The sequence below is a fragment of the Ursus maritimus genome, unplaced genomic scaffold, assembly GCF_017311325.1.
Source record: "Ursus maritimus isolate PB19 unplaced genomic scaffold, ASM1731132v1 scaffold_13, whole genome shotgun sequence".
In the NCBI taxonomy this organism is placed as follows: Eukaryota; Metazoa; Chordata; class Mammalia; order Carnivora; family Ursidae; genus Ursus; species Ursus maritimus.
Genome location: NW_024423675.1, coordinates 67030543 through 67042783, shown reverse-complemented (window position 1 = coordinate 67042783; position 12241 = coordinate 67030543). Strand labels below are relative to the sequence as shown.

Sequence of the window (12241 nt, the reverse complement as noted above, 5' to 3'; positions counted from 1 at the left end):
CCCTTTAAAAACGACCTTGGTGGGGGCTTCCGCGGGGCCTGGGGCTGTCGGCCCCGCAGCGACTCGGCCACTTTGGGGGAACCCAGCAGTTAGTACTAGGTCCAGCGGAATTACCGCCCGCGTTCCACCTTCAATTCGCGGCCCTCGGAGTGGAACCCCCATGCTTCCCAAAGCAGGTTCTCGTGGACGCTTTCCGCAGCCTGGGTGAGGGGAGAGAAGCCAGAAGAGGTGGGAGGAGGCTGGCAGGTGCAAGGAGCTGTGGGGGTTGCACCCTTAAATAGTCTTATAGGTGGTTTTGTTTCTTTAGCCCATTCTCTAGCTGAGGGTGGCGGATTCGAGGCGCCGTGCCCACTTCGGTCGGAGGAAGACTCCTCCGTGTCATATCTTAGTCCCAGACAGTGAGGTCCATGTCCACGCGGACAGCATGGCTGCACTTCCGGCGTGCGTGTGACGTCACCGGAAGTGCCTCTCAGCCACCTGCGTGGCCCGGGAGCGTGGTGACTGGTGGGTGGTGAAGGGCACCTCAGCAGGGTCTGGGTGGGCCTCGTTTTGGGGGGCGGCCGGGCCGGTTGTCACAGCCCCCCAGAGAGCGGGACGAGGAGCCCCTGCGTGGGTTGCTGGCTGGCCTGGGGACACCTGTGCTGCCGGGCTCCCAGCTCCCTAGTGGCTCGATGCCGTGCAGGAATGCCTCGAGGCACTGGCGCGTGGAACGTGCGGTGCAATGGCCTGCCTACCCGAGGGTTGGTGCGCAGCCCCAGGGGCCCACAGCCGCAGACGGTGGGGTTTGTTTCCCCGTCCCCAGCAATGTGATGTGAAGAGAGACTGACCTGGAGTCAGAAAGACCAAACCAGGGCTGCCTCACAGGACCGCGTCTGTTTGGGGTACCCTGTGGCTGCAACCCAAATTGCTTCAACAGTAAGGCAGACGTGTGTCCTAGACCTGGAAGCTCTGAGGTGGGGCAGCTCCGGGTGTGATGAATGTAGCGCCTCCATGACATTCTTAAGGATTCCCTTGTTTGCTCTTGCCACTCTTTTGCTCTGAGGGAGGTGAGGTAGATGCTTCCGCTGGCGCCCAGTAAGCACGTGGGAAGGAGAGCGGCGTTTCCCCCGGCAGTGGCTCGCCAGACGACGGGCAGGGGATGAGATTACTATCTTGACTGATTTGTCCAGGCAGGGTGTGTCCCTAAGTGGCCACAGAGACCTTCCCTGATGTGAAGAGAGGCAGGTGATATCTCCCGGGGTCCTGATCAGAGGCAGTGACCGAGGGAAGGGGAGAGGCCGGAAGGATGCAGGAGTGATATGGAAGTCGTCTGAGCAGGAGTCAGCAGTTTGTATGGACCCGAGCGAGCATTGAGGGAGAAAGCGGATTGCAGGATGGCTGGATGTGGAGCTTAGACAGCTGGGTGGGGGGACTTCACTTAGAGATGGGGTCCCCAAGAGGGACGAGATTCAAGAAGGTATCAATTATCTGATAGTTATTTGATTTTTTTTGTTTTTTGTTTAGAAGCTAAGAGTATAGATATAGAAGTCATCCACAGAGATGTTACAGTTGAAGACATGGGGGTAGAGAAGACTTTGAAGGAAAAGAATGTAGAATGAGGATAGAAGAGAGGAAATCCAACATTTTAACAGGTGAGTAGAGTTTCTAAGTCAGCAAAAGAAACTTGGAAGGGCCATTTAGGATAGATAGCAAACTAGTACTTTGCAGCGCTAAGTGTTACTCTACCAGTTTATCACAAAATTATCAGTTGATTAAAACTTGTTTCATTCATACCCTGAAATTGTTGGACATCAGCCCTCTGTCAACTCCCCACAGCTTGGTTGTCAGGGTTACAGTGATTAATATCGGACAGGTTAGTTTTAACAGCTTTTAAAGGTTTCTATGAAGTTGGAGTTGGCTGTTTTTCATTTGACTTATCTTAGGATGGTTGGTCTATTTAATGCTTTGTTTGCTTTAGGCAAGTTGATTGTTGGCTAACTGACCTTCTCTGCTGTGTTACGTAGGAGGAAGTATCCAGAAAACAAGGGACGGGTTAGTAAGACCTGAAATTGCCGAGTCCAAGGAGATGAAGGCAGAGCTCCTGATATTTAACTGTCCAGGGAAGTTTGGCTTGTATTTCCCAAAGCAGTTTCCGCGCCGTGCTGGGGGACTGATGTCACAGCGTGGTGATGAAGGCTGAATCAGAGTGAAGGACACCACAGTAAGCACTGGACTGCTAGCTCCACTTTGATGGTGAAAGAAGGAAAACTAGAATGTGTGATGAGTTTACCACGCTTGCAGGAGGTTGTGTTGCTGTTGTTACAGGATGGAGGGCAGCCTAGCATCTTAGTGGTCTGTGAGAAGGGGATAAAGAGAGTTTGAAGACCGGAGAGTGGGAGGGGCATGCGGATCCCCTGACCTCGTGGGCAGAGCTGGCGGAGGCGAGGGAGAACGAGGAAGAACGTAGAAAGTGGGTAAAGGTTCAGAGAGATGTCAGAGAGGAAAAGTGAAGGAGGCTCTCAGGAAAGCAAAGGTCAAGCTGTGTCTCAGGGAGATGATGATATGTGTGGATGTCTGGGACCGGGAGTCATCTAGGGAGAAATAAAGGAATCGGCACAGCTCTGCATTTTAGTCCAAACAATTGGAAAGGCCTGTGGAAGGAATTGGATGACTGGGTTTACCTCGTGCAGGGATAAGCAAGGGATTCTGTGGTAGTAGCTAAGGCATCGTTGCAATAGTTGGCAAAGGTTTTCAAACTCAGTGGGGAGGCCGACGTCAGTTCAGGTGGCTGAGAAGGCAGGTGAGCAGGATGGATGTGTCCAGTGGGAGCAGAGAGCAGACTCGGTAGGAATGAGAGGATAGGACAAGGTGTGTTAGTGTGCTGGGCTGGTGTGACAAAGTGCCCTAGACTGGGGGCCTGAAACAACAGATGTTCATTTCTCACAGTCCTGGCTGTTTCCGGTCCTGGTGAGAGTTCTCTTCCTGGCTTGCAGATGGCCCTCTTCATGCTGCATCGTCACATGGCATCTCCTCTCAGAAGGCCACTGATCCCACCATGAGGGCCCCACTCCCATGACCTCATCACTTCCCAAGAGCCTCCCTTCTCCAAATAGCATCATATGGAGAGTTTAGGGCTTCAACCTGAATTTTGTGGGGTACCTTTCAGCCTATAGCAGAAGGTGTGGTCAGTGAAGGAATTTTTGTTCTGGAAGGAGAGAGCAAGTTTTCTTCATGGCTGATAACATTGTCACTTCCAACCCATACAGAGGAGTATCTGGGTACAAATTAATTATATTTATTTTAATTTAACAGGCAAGCTTGAAGGAATAATAAACATTACGTTTCATGTAATTTTGTAAGTCTGTTTTCTCAGCTGTATAACCAGGATGATGGTGTAGTTTATGAAGTACAGTATTTTGAGATAGCTGTAAATCAGGTATAAATGCATCATAATTTTTTAATACAGAACTATTTAACATACAAGCTGAATTGAAACTAGTAAATAAACATGTTTTGTCTTGGATATTCCAAATACAAGTTTATTACATTGACAAAATTTTTAATTAGCAAATATGATGTTTCTTTAAATATTTAAAATTTAAGGTAATTTTTAAATCAACTGTTTTTAAAAATTAACTGTGGGTAGTTTTTATAAGGAAGTGTTTCTCTTCAGGAATTTCTTAATCCTGGTTTGAGTGATGTGACTGTTTGAGCCCCACCTGGACATTGAGTAGACCTCTGCCCACCTTTCAGATCTTGTTTTTAGAGATAAAACATTGATGAACACTTGAAAGCAGTTTTAGTCTCATTCTCGGCCCCCAAACACGTTTTAATGGAGCTAATGTAAGTGTTACGTGTACATTTTCTAAAAAATTGCTCTCTCTTTAACTCTTCTAAGTGGAATATGATGGAATTACTCTCCGGAGCTATCACTATGAGATATAGTTGCATAAGTAGAGGAAGTTGTCATGTAGAGCTGGGGCAGCTTTTTTAAAAAAAAGTACTCACTTTCTTGGGGCGCCTGAGTGGCTCAGTCAGTAAAGCATCTGCCTTCTGCTTAGGTCAGGATCTTGGGGTCCTGGGATCCAGCCCTGTGTCCGTCTCTCTGCTCAGTGGGGAGTCTGCTTCTCTGTCTGGTCGGTCCCCCACCCCCACCCCTGCTTGTGCCCTGTCTCTCTCTCTCTCTCAAATAAATAAATAAATAAAATCTCTAAAAAAAATTCCCTTAAAGGTTGAGTTTGAGGGCAAAACTTTTATTATAATTAATGTAATATGTTGGACTGTTTATGTTAATAAGTGGCTCAAACCTGCTTAGCTCACAACTTTAGTCTACACCCTACCCTCACAATTACACACCTCCCTTTCTCTTAGGTTCACACAGCAGTGGTTGAAGTGCCAGACACTATAAACTGATAAGATAAGAAGCACATGGGCCATTGCCATAAACCAGGGGTCCCTACTGGGCCCGCTGACGCACACAATCCTCCTCTGATGTCAAACAGCTGATAAGTAGCACCTTGGCTCCTTTCCCACATTTTGTGCCAGAGCGGGAAAAGGCTCTTTGTCTAAAAAAGCAGCTCTACTGATGTATTTCTTTTTTAAGTGTATTATTGCTTTTCTTGACTGTAGGCCAGATTCCTGTCTGTTTAAACAGTTTAGCATTATTTCTGAATTGTTTGGCAGAAGTGAATGTTTGTTAGTGAAAATGTTTAATTCATTGTGCATGATATTCTATGATATGTTTGTTACCCCTTACAGGGCTTCACACTTGGTATTTTTTTGTGAAAAAATAAGTGTGGCAAATTTGATGAATGGGGTAGTTCAGTGGTCTTTTATAAAAAAGCTCTTATATACACTGCCATCAATATCACCCTATCTTTATGAACCTATAGGGAAGGGGGAAAGACTGACCATGGATAGGGATCAATTCAGCAACACTTAACATCTGGCAGGCCATTTGTCTCAACATACTGGTGTTGATACTGAAATATGGAGAAATATTAGATTCATGAGATTTAACTGTTCAAGACTGGTGATAATCTATTGGTGCATATGCCAAACATATTCTTTCTACTGATTAAAAAAAAAAAATCCAGACAGAACATGTTCTAGAGCCAAATTGTCATTACAGTGCTAAAGTCTGAGCAGTGTGTCATACGGTGAAATGTCTGCTTAACTATGCAGATGGCTCATTATGAAATCCTAAGGAGGAAAGATAACATTCAAAGCTGTAATTTTATGCTTGCCTTATTAAAAATGGGAGCCCAAGGTGCTCATATCAAAATGAAAGATATGTAAACCTAATTAGCCTAGCTCGTTTTATATCAAAAATTATTCATTACTAATTCTGAGATCAGATTAGTGAAATTCAAGTTTTGCGTTATCACCTAAACTTACATTTCTAAATACACACCAACCGAATAAAGTTGGCAATGAGAATTATAGACCACAATAATCGGCATGTACTACCAATCAGAACCATGAGTATCCGTCTAACATCTATATTTTTGTCACCAAGGAAGTTGAAAAAGTGTTTTGGGAATTTAGAAATGCCACTGAATTTCTACACCTCCGTTCTTAAGCTTTGATATTCTACAGAATCCACTTTAACAGCAACACAGTATTTTGTCTTTTAACTGTTGTATAAATTAATGTTTTATATTTATGTGTTAGTGATAGCTGACATTTACCGAGTGCTGTTATAAGCAGTTTTCATCTGTTATTCTTATTTAATCCTTAAAGCAGATATAGGTATAGATACTATTGTCATCTCCCTTTTACAGATGAGAAATTGAGATGCGGAAAGGTTAAATAATTCTCTCAGTAGCTCAGGAAGTGGCAGAGCTCAGAGACAAACTCTGGCAGGTGTCTTTAATGGTTGACATTTTATCCTGTAAATGAAGCAGGAATTAGAGTTTTTGAACTAAGAGGTGACAATCATGAAACTTTCAAGAAATCCAATGTGCTGTGTTTGTATTTAAATCTTTCTGTGATAAAAAGATGAAGCAGCCAGGTCTAGTGTGATTTACTGCTTCTGCGCAGTGGGCTTGCGTGAGTAGTGCGAAGAGTTCGATGCCGTATTCTTCATCCCGGCATTCCTTACTCACCAGGCAGAAGGTGGCTCCCTGGTTGTTAAAAACTCACAGCTGTTTTGTTGAGGGGGCAGGACTTTGACAGTGAGGTAAAAAGTTGAGGGGCATGTACATGATCTGAAGTGGAAAAGCTGTGCTGGGAGCACGTGATTGAAAACTCTTGCATTTGCTGCTCTGTGTAGTATGGCTGGATTTTGAGACAAATGTAGTAGGCACATCAGCTGGTACTGAACACTTGTGTATGAGAACTTGTATCAACAGTAAGATCAATTTGTCTAAGAGATGAAGTATCATGCTTCTCAGGGGTATCTCGGTGTTTAAAAAATGGCTGTAGTCACCAATTAGAGAACTGTCTTTCCAAGGACAGAGTGTGAAAAGGACTTATGTTCTGTCAGCATTCTGACCTTACTTTCCCCTCAGTAATAACTTTATTCATAGCAGTGAGATTGACGCTTAAGCATAGGAATGAATGTTTTTAATATCTCAGTGGTGTGTACTTTCTTGTTCCAGTCTACTGGCAGGACATGATCCCTTCATTTCCCAACAGAATTTTATGGCATGTGCTGTTCAGTGTTTTCATATTTATCAGCGAAGAGCTAGTAGAAGCAACAGAGAAAGTAACCTGTTCGTAGAGGACTTGGTTCCCACTGACTCAGAGTGTTAGCTTGACTGCCAACAATCCTGGGTCATGATGTATGTAGCTTTCTGCTCCAGTGGGTTCAGTGTAAAACAGGCATGTCCTAGATGGGATCAAAAGAAGAGCATTGTTTTAATAATAACTATTATTAGTAATGAAGTTACTGGAAGTAACAGAGCATTTACTCATTCAATTCTGAAACCTTCGTCAAATGCCTACTGTGTGAAGAGAGTCAATCCTCATTATTTGTGGGGTCTGTATTTGCAGATGTCTACTGACTAAAATTTATTTGTGACCCCAGAATCAGTATTCATACTTTTGCTGTCAATCGTAGACATGTGGATATGCAGAGTAGCAGAAAATACGACTCACCCTACGTGCACATTCCAAGCTGAGGTCCAACAATGCAGCACTCTGCCTTCTTGTTTCAGTTCGACTGTAAACAAGTCCTTTTTGCAGTATATGTGATGCCATGTTTTTCTCGCTGCTTTTTATTTGTGATTTGGCTGTTTAAAATGGCCCCCGAGCCTAGTCGTGAAGTGCTATGTGGTATTCTCAATTAAGCACAGAAAGGCTGCGATGCGCCTTACGGAGAAAATGCAAATGTTAGAATGCTGTTGGCAGTGAGCTCAATGTTAACGAATCAACAACATATATTAAATAAGGTGCCTTTAAGTAGACCCACACATGAAACAAGGTTGTGTGTTGATCAGTTGATGAAAGTGTTGTGACTAGAAGTTCAGAGGAACCTAACCCTGTATTTCGCCTTGGGGGTGATGAATGGTTCAGTATTCGCTAATTTACTGTTTGTGTTGACTTTATACTAACAAGAATCAGCAGTAATTACAGGCTCTGGGGATAAGAAGATGAATACGATGTAGTTTCTGCCTTCAAAGATCATGCTAATTGTGGAGAGGGACTGAAGTCGGTGTTTGGAAAATTGATGTACTGAAGATCCCACATAGCTTAGGTCTTTCAGCAAAAACTCTAAAGACTCTTTTGGGTTGAGAGGGCAGCTTATGACTTTTATTAAAGAAAATTAAGTTATTCCTATTTTAAAATTAAGTAGTACTTGAGAGAACATTGATTTTGATTCTGAAAACATCACTCATCTTAGATAAGGTATGCTATTTTCCTGGTAGTAAAATAACAAAATAATGGGAGTTGTAATTTCATGCAGGTATTTTTAAAAGAGGATGGTAATACACATTATATGTATTACATTAATTTATACCAGGGACTTTCCCATTTATCTTGATTGTTCCTCTAGTGGGTGCAACTACGATTAAACATTAGGAAGAGTGTAGTCATACATGCACATGTTTTAGATGTCAGATCAGATTAATAGTCCTATTTTTCCATGTTCATTTTTTAAGCAATACATTTATGCAGTAATTAAAAAGACTCTGCTTTTAAAAAAATTATAACTAAGTATAAGGTGTTCAGAAAGGAGAGTTTATTACTTTGTGTCCCATAGGACACAGTCACCTTGGACTGTACACCCTTTAACATTACCTCCTATTACTTTTCAGTGGTCTCAGCATGTAGAATGTAGTCCTGAGTCGCTGTCAGTGTTATTTCTTGAGCCAAACTGCATTTAAAAATATTCTCCTGATGGCACCTTTCTCCACCCTACTTCACTTTAATATTTTCAGAATATGTGGGTGAAAAATATCTTAAGACCAATAGTATCTTGAAAAACTAATTAATTTACATCAGCAAATAAAGTTCACCCACACATAAGCTATGTCTGGTTCAGTTTTCTTTGAAGAAAACTACTTTCTTCTATATTGTAAGTTTGTGATTCCAGCTTGGCAAGTCAAACTGTATTCCTTCTTACTTGTGGCACCAACTAATAGTAGGAGAAAGGGTTTGATTAGTAAGAAACCACAAATTTGTCTTTTACACAGGTGTATTCTTTTTTTAAAGAGAGAGCGAGACAGTGCGTGAGCGTGGGAGAGGGAGAGAGAGAATCTTAAGCAGGCTCCTCCCTCACCCCCGCATGGAACCGGGCGGGGCTCAGTCTCACAACCCTGCAATCATGGATCAGGACCTGAGCTGAAACCAAGAGTGGGGCACTTAACCGACTGTGCCACCCAGGTGCCCTGCAGGTGTACTTTTTTAAATAAAATATTTATTGGGCATAAGCTATTTGCAGAGCAAGTCAATCTTTAACAGAAGTTTGCAGATTTGATTTGGTATTAAAGGTAAACCTAAATGTTAAATTCTTTTGTAAAGCAAAGGAGCCTTTTGTAAACCATATGATAACCGGTCCTTTTAGTAAATTCAGATTTTTACACCAGAGATTTGCTTAAGGCTGTACATAACAGATGTGTGTTGGGCTTTCTAAATATCATTTACTCTGTGATGTAACCCCAGATATCAATTGACTGAAAGCATAAATCTGAGAAAGAAGTTGGGGCAGGGAAGCCAAGGTGATACTGTACAATGCTGGTGGTTTCCTTTTTTTTTTTTTTTTTAAATTTAATGATCATAAAACCCCATCAGGCAGGTGTTATTTTATCAAACAGAAGATAAAACTGAGATCCCGGGAGATTAAATAGTTTATTCAAAGTCACACAATTACCAAATGTTGAGGCAACTTTTTGGGTCCAGGTCTGCCTGACTCTAAATTCTTACTTTTTCCCTCATCAGTCATCAGAGTGTTTTGTTTTTACCATTCCTGGGAACAAAAGCCAGGATTTTTGAACTAGAGGATAGAGCGAAGCTGCTGTTCAGACCAGAGGCTCCGGTGGTTAAAGGTAGGTGTAGTGGGTTGAATGGTATTTCTACCTCCCACCCCCAATGCATCCGTGTCCTGAACCCAGAACCTGCGGCTGTGACCTTATTCAGAAAAAGAGTCTTTGCGGATGTAATCAAGTTAAGGATCTTGAGATGAGTTCTTTCTGGATTACTTGGAGGAGCACTAAATCCAGTGACAAGCGTCTCTGTAAGAGAGAGGCAGGGGGAGACGACACAGCCTAGAGCGAGGTGTTGGCAGTGGGATGGGGAGAGGGTGTCAGGAAAGGCAGAGAGGAAAGCGATGAGGCTGTAGGGCAGGAGATGCCGGCAGCGAGGCAGCTAGAAGCATTCCCCCGGAGGGCCCTCTGAGGGAGCGCGTGCGGCCCTGCCTGGTTCTGAGTTCTGGCCTCCACATCTGTGAGAGAATGAAGTTCTGTTGTTGGAGGCCCAGGGTTTGTGGCGGTGTGTTATGGCGGCTCCAGGACACTGATACAGAGTAATCACTTACTCTGAAGCACTAAGTTGGGTCTGAAAAATCTGGCTGATGTCTGCACTCGGCCAATGACAAGCCTTATATTCTTGGGCAAATCACCTACCTTTGTCTCAGGTTTTTTTTCTCAGAAAAGAGGATAAGAATAACAGGCCTTCTACCTCAAGGCTTTCAGTATAGTCACATGAGATAATGTACTGATATTAAAAATATTAAAGAAATATCATATTGATACCACTCACTGTATATAAATCAAGAGTGTTATTTGTTTTACATGTGATATTTAGTCACTTAAAAATAGTAAAGTCAAAATTAGTTTTTAAGTTTGGCAAAATTGGGACATGTCCTTTGAATACTCACACAGTCTAATAACACTTTTGCAAGAAAAGAAAAAATAGTTCACTGCTCCATGTGGAGCCCAGGACCAAGGATGGCGGGTACGTGGGCTGTCAGGTAGTCTCACTGTATATTTTAATAGTCTAAGTTAAGGGAAAGATCTTGAATAAGCAGGAAAAAAAGTTGGTCCTCAGGGCAGTGCTGTCCAGTGGAAATAGATTGTGAACCATATATGTAAGTTCAAATTTACGAAAAAAGTAAATAGCTGAAATTAATTTCAGTGATACACTTAATGTAACTTAATATATTCAAAATATATGAATTTTAACGTGTAATCAGTAGAAAGAGCATTTAATAAGATCTTTTACGTTCTTTCGTTTGTGCTGTTGTTGTTGAAAGCCGGCGTGTATTTTACAGTGACAGCGTATCTCACTTTGGAGTAGCGACTTTCCAAGGGCTCAGGAACCACATGTCACTAATAGCTACCCTTTTGGACAAGCATAGCCCTATAAAGTTTGTAAGAGAATAGTGTGTTTTAGTTCTTTCCCCTGAAAATGTCAAGGTTTCTGAGGGCACAGGAGGCAGTTGGTGAATATTTGTCGAGGGATCTAATAAGCACCTACATAGTATAATAGAACCTTTATTTTTTATCTTCGGAGGAAATTATACCCGTTAACTCCTTAGTTCTTTTAAAAACCTTCATTGAGTGCCTGTTGTGTGCTAGGCCCTTTATTTAGAACACATGATGCAAACATGAATAAGTTAGAGAATCCTGACTTTCAAAGAAACCAGAATCTTGGGGTGAAAACAGATAAATAGATCACTGGCGATAAGATCAACGGAAAGATGGGAACACAATATAGTATGTGGAGCTTTGGATTTGGATTCAGAAAGTCTTGGGTTTGGATCCGAGTTTTAGTACTTTTTAGCTGTGTGATCCTGAATTATTTATCTCTTGAACCCCCTATAGCCTTATTGAGAAAAGGCTGATGAAATGCCTGGCACTTAGTAGGCCCTCAATAAACGATGATTAAGAAAAAGTATTTTAAAAGTAATTTTAAGACAAGCTAGTTCCTGAGTCTTGAGAGTGTAGGGAGGGATTGGGAGTGGTTTCATAGAAGTAATGGATGTTTGCATGGAAGGGAAAAAGCTTTTAACCCTTGGCTGTATATTTTTTAAAAATTCGTAAACCTGGATTCGAATGCCAATTCTACCTCTTCGCTGATTGTAAGTAACGTAACCTCTGGATCTTTGACTGAAAATGGGGGCAATAATAATACCCCAAAGCTCCTCTTGTGTCCCCTTCCAGTTTCTACCCCTAAGGATGACCACTTTTCTGACTTTTAACAGATAGTAATTTAAAAAATAGAAACTTTTTGTAGGAGAATTGCGCAGTACTTACGCTTTGGTCTCTTGTTTCTTTGGTTCAACATTGTGTTTGTACACTTCGCCCATTTTATTGCAAGCTTATTTGTTCTCATTGTCTGTGGTGTTCCAGTGTGTAATACATCAACTTACTTGTTGATTCTACTGTTAGTGGGTGTTGGCTGTCTTCAGTTTCGGCTGTCGGAAGTAGTGCTTCCTTGCGTATTCTGGTAGTGTGTGTTGGTGGTCGGGTGGAATTGTTGGATCACCGGGTGTGCATATGTTCACCTTCACTTTTCCAACATGATTGTACTGAATTACACTCCCACCAGCAGTAGATGAGAATGTGAATGGGATTTTGACTTGCTCATTTTGCTGTATTTTGCATGCTAAAGATGGTGTTTTTTTTTTACAGGTGTGATTGTGTTAACTTGCAGTATGCCTGGCACTCAGCCAGACTTTGACAGGTGCTGTTTCCTTCGCCTGAGGCCTTCCCTGTCCCTTCTGGCCACTCCCCTTAGTCCTTCAGTACCCAGTTGAGACACCACCTCTCCCTGGAAGCCCTGTGTGACTTCCCTGTCAGTACACTTGCCACAGGTG

At 42.5% G+C, this 12241-nt stretch overlaps 1 protein-coding gene across 2 annotated transcripts in view; it reads left to right on the top strand.

Moving 5' to 3' along the window:
- Positions 1 to 12241, top strand: part of PDE10A (phosphodiesterase 10A) — a 292346-nt gene that overhangs the window by 66331 nt on the left and 213774 nt on the right. The gene's annotated exons all lie outside the window — the stretch shown is intronic.